The sequence below is a fragment of the Rhopalosiphum padi genome, chromosome 3, assembly GCF_020882245.1.
Source record: "Rhopalosiphum padi isolate XX-2018 chromosome 3, ASM2088224v1, whole genome shotgun sequence".
Classification (NCBI taxonomy): Eukaryota; Metazoa; Arthropoda; class Insecta; order Hemiptera; family Aphididae; genus Rhopalosiphum; species Rhopalosiphum padi.
In genome coordinates, this window is record NC_083599.1 from 3,538,372 (window position 1) to 3,543,628 (window position 5,257).

The 5,257-nt window shown below is 26.6% G+C and overlaps 1 non-coding gene across 1 annotated transcript; it reads right to left on the minus strand.

The window, feature by feature from the left end:
* Positions 1 to 601: 601 nt before the first annotated feature.
* On the minus strand, positions 602 to 673 carry Trnae-uuc (transfer RNA glutamic acid (anticodon UUC)). The gene has a single exon. It is a non-coding gene; the product is annotated as a tRNA-Glu (tRNA).
* Between the last annotated feature and the right edge of the window lie 4,584 nt (positions 674 to 5,257).

Here is a 5,257-nt window from a genome sequence, read left to right on the forward strand (position 1 = left end):
ATTCCAGCGTCAATATAGAAAACATTTTATGAGCGTATGAAATTTAATTTTTTACGAAATCGCGTAAAATAACGATATATTACAATTTAAATATAAGTAATAATAATATAATATATTATACAACTAATTATCATTGACTGACAAATCATCTCCGTTCAGAATCGTTTTTCGTATACAATGATACCCGTCATTGCATTCAAATTTAACACATCCACACGACCAGTGACCTATACTTTACTTTCCATCTCTGCTATACAGCAGAGCGATACCCACTTGCCCACTTTTTTTTACTCGATAAACATATTTAAGTTAGAAAATTTAATACAATACCCCTCGCAAATTTTTATTTTAAATGTAAAAAAATATTAAAAATACATTGCACAATTTTTATATATCACAGTGCAGAAGAAAAACACGATGATAATGTTATTTTATTGTAATTTTAAAAATATTTTCAAAAAAGTTTAGATGACAAGTAGTCAGGGAATTTTTTGAATAATAAATATATATTATATATTTTGTTTTTGTTGATTAACTTATTATAGTATAACAATTATATACGTTTATCCTTTGTAAAGGAGTGAAAAAAAACAAAAATTTATTCCGGTACCGGGAATCGAACCCGAGCCTCCTGGGTGAAAGCCAGGTATCCTAGCCACTAGACCATACCGGATCGGTGTAGATAAGGAATAAAAAACAGCTAAATGAATTCAGTTATGTATTCATAAAAAATGGTTTATTTTATTAATAACTTATTAGTTATTACGTAATGATTTTTTTTTAACATGTCTTACAATGTTTCAATAAATTCTTTATCGTTATTATTGTTTCCAATATATTGAATTTTTTTTTTTATTATTTACATAGACATAATATTTACAGGCTATATAGTAATAGTTTCCTTATTTTAAGTCATTTCTTATATTCAACCATTACGTAGTCATAACCATGGGCGGATAGGCAAGTTTTGGCCTACCGGGAAATATTTATAAGGGCCTCGTAGTAAACATAATGAAAAAAATATATATAGAGGAATTTTTTTTAAATATATTATTTTTAAGCAAACAATCCTTTCTTACTTCTGTTGGAAAATACATTTCAAAAAATCTATTAAAATATTAGGTATATTACAGAATTTATAATGTACAATTTTTTACCTAAGCCTTGAGGTAGTCCAAATAACACTTTATTCTTATGTTTTTTTTTTCAATTTTCATGCTCACTTATACGAGTATAAACGTGTTTCCAATCGATAAAACCTTCGGAAAATGGACCGGTTCCATCACCATTACAGATAAAAATACAACAAAATGAAGCTTTATGTTTGAAACTATAAGACACCCATTTACGATCCTCACCATCATTTCGATTAAAAGCTTTTGTTGGTGCAAAAGAAACATTGATCTTCGGTTAAATATGATGGAATGACCAAAATTTTGAAAAATTTGTCAGTGTTGGTTTTTAAAAATAGTTTTCAGACAATGCTAAAAAAAAAATAAGAAACTCAATAACATTTGTTACAATATTAATTATTATCATTAAGCTATTGTGTATAAAAAAATTGTACCACTATTAAGTTCATTCAATTGATTTTCAGCTCATTTAAAATGTGAATCATCATTTTCTTTGTCTGTGGTTAAAATATCTAAGAAAATAGAATAGGAAGATTGGATAACTGTTATTTGATTTAGCAAAAATCTAATTAACCGATGTTTACCACTTTGATTAATTATTATTTGAGATTCAAATATTAAATCATCATTAAATATGATTTTTAGATGCTTTTGAAAGTTAAAAATTGTCCATGTATTATACATTAATTTGTGTAAAAATGTTTTATATCTTACCGTTTATAGTAGGGTGTTTATTTTCTAGAATAATTGTTCCACTATTGAGTTCATTCAATTGATTTTCAGCTGATTTAGAATGTGATTGATCATAATATATTGTCATATTCTTTGCATGTGGTTAAAATTTCTGTCATCAAACTTTTTATGAAAAAAGTTGTAAAAACGTAGATACACCACTAAAATAGTAGTTACATTTAACAGTACCTAAAGGTTATATTTGTAATTTGTATAAAGTATAGTATATCATGGGACTGAAGTCAGGCGGGAGGGGCCTCAACATTAAACATAGGCGAGGACTTACCGTATGGTCATAAACTCATAACGCTAGATATTCGTCAATTGAAATCCTGACTACTCTTTGCCTATTGCCTACAAATTAAGGAGTATCAAAACGTTATATTAATATAGTGGTACATCCACTTCTTTTATATTAATATGTTTAATGTTATGTCAATATAACGTCATATAACATTCACATATATTTTATTTATATTTTATAAATTATATTATCTAAAAAAACTAATTTACTAACTAATGTATAATTTATTACAAGTATAAATTTTGATAATCTGACAGCGGATGTAAACTCCTGAATCCGCCAGGAAAAAAAAACAGAAAAAATTGAGTTCATACAAACTCCACCAGAAAAGAAAATCAGTTACCTATAACAGTATACTATTATATTATTATTTATTATTATTAATTTAAAAAAATTGTCTATATTAATAATAATAATTAGCTAGGTAAGCGTTATATACCAAAAAATATACAAAACTTAAAGATAAAAATAATAATTGTCTAAACATATTATTATAATATGTATTACATTAAATAATCATCCGTAGCCATTTTCTTCCAAAAACAAGATACCGTTTTTCAGTGGCCAGACGTTTTTCTTGGAGGCTGCAACCAATAGGAGGAAATCTGCTACTGTTATTGCGGGTTGTAAGGGGATGGATGTGATTTAAAATGTAATAAAATAATTTTATCGTTTTACTTCAAACTACCATTGATAAAATGGTATCATAAACAATGTGCCAAACAACTTAGTTATTATCTTAGTTCGATAAATATATCTATAAAAATGTGAAAAATTCACAAAATATTTTGTCTTTGAAACTTAGCATTTTCATTTTAAATAGGTTCCCAAGGTTAGACAACATGATACCGTATCCTACAGAAGTTGATATTACCTACGTAAAAAAAATTTCAAAAAGACATATTCTGAGCAATTTTATTCGACACGAATTTTAAGTTCAAATTATCCGTCTAGTCCGCTCAGATTTGTTTTTTTTTTGTAAAGGTGCCTACTTAAAATGATTTATTGAATTTGATGAATTCAAATTAACTATGCAGCAGAAGTAAATATTCTGAATATTCTTAATTTTTATGTTAAAAGTAATTTAATGGAAGTCGAATGTTGTTCACACAAGCAATCCACGATAAAAATATGGAATTTTTCTTTCAGTAAAAATATTTACCATTTTTATTTTAGGTAGGAAATAAGAAAATATTTTATTTTCTATATACCAATCTATATAGACAAAAATCTAAAAAAGTCTTAAAGCTAATTAACATTGTTTTGTCTTGTGTGGTATCCCTTGTATTTCTTTAAAAAATTAAAAAATACTAAAACAGTATAATTAAAAAGTTTACAAAATATTTTTTAAAAAAACTCAAAACAGTAACGAGTGCTGTAAATATATATTCTTGGAAAGAAACCAAAATCAAAGATAGAAATATTTTTTTCTAAAGAAGAACGTATTTGTAGAATTTATTATTTTCTAATAAGGTTAAAATTAAAAACGGATCATTAATTATTCTTATAATGACCGTTATAATTGTTCAACTAAATAAATAAAAATGACGTGCTATTCAAATGCAATGTATGACAAATTTTAATTTTTTCTGAATTAAGAAATATTAAAGCAATTCACCTATTAAAAAAAATAACGAAGCTTCAAGTTATAGTTACTATATTTAGTGAATAGTATTTACACAGATGATTTGGAAGAAGAATTTGGCTGGAAGTCATACAATTTAAAAAAAAAAATTTAACGTAATTAAATTTGCAAAAAAATATAAGTAAGACCAAATTGCACTTATTTTAGTTGAATTGCACTTGGATTAAAACAAGGTAATGATTTATCTGTACTTAGATCTAGAACGATGTTCCAAAACAAAAAATTTAAAAATAAACTTTATTTAAAAGTTTTAAATATACGAATGTTCCTTCCCACTTAAAATATAATCATTGACATTATAATATAGTTTATATATACTTACATATTATCTATACTAATAATATTATAAAGAGGAAAGATTTGATTGTTTGTATTGCATAGGCTCCGAAACTACTGAACCGATTTAAATGAAATACTAAAAAAGGGCTGTAAAGGGTTGAAATAGGGGCTGATATATATTATAACAAAATAAATTTTAAAAACAAAGTAATTAGACATATTTTTAGTATCCTAGTAGTATCCTAGTACCGACCACTTAGAGAAAATAACAAACATTATTAAACAATTAAAAATACATATATATCCATAGCTTTAACCCCCTTAGAGGTCGAGTTTTGAAAAATCCTTTCTTAGTGCGCCCCTATGCATTGCTTAAGGGGCCTCTGTACAAAATTTCAAATCTCTAGACTCAACGGTTCGGTCTGGGCGTTATTGAGTGAATTCCTAAATACCCGCAGATAACTAAAAAAAAAAAGATAAATAAATAGATTACTTTAGAGTCCAGGGGTGGCCAAAATTTTTGATAAAGTTATACTGAGAAATGAGAATAATATGTTTTTCCTTTTTGGAGTCATACAGATACGTGTAATTATAGGACAGGGTCGACTGGAATTTTTATATATAATAGTACACTGTAAATAATAACTCCGCTGCCGTCTGACGTATTTCACTTCCACCGCATCTTGCGACTGTTAAACACGTATTTATTCGATTACACTTGGAAAACCGTTTGATCGACGTGAGCTTCACACATTATTAAACACATCTAATGCACATGCACCACCGTGACGGAACAGCTAGATCTACTCTTAATGTGAAAAAATCTCGGTTTTCACCTGAGGTGACTTTTGCCAGGACAATGATAATATTATGAGAGATATTATGTTTTTGAAAAATAGCTAATAACATTTAATGTTTATATAAAAAACTACTTATCATGTTTGTATACATCGATGTAATTATAGATAAAATAAAACTTATTTTTAACCATGTAATAAATAATTATAAAAATTATTGACAGTAATCTATGTGAAACCATTACTAATTGTTCTAAACCAAAATGAAATTCAATCATTTTGAAAATGTGTACCTCAATAATTTGACCTTTAAGTTTCAACAGACTTTTTCCTAATGCCTTAAAAAAAAATTAATTTCTTTGCTACA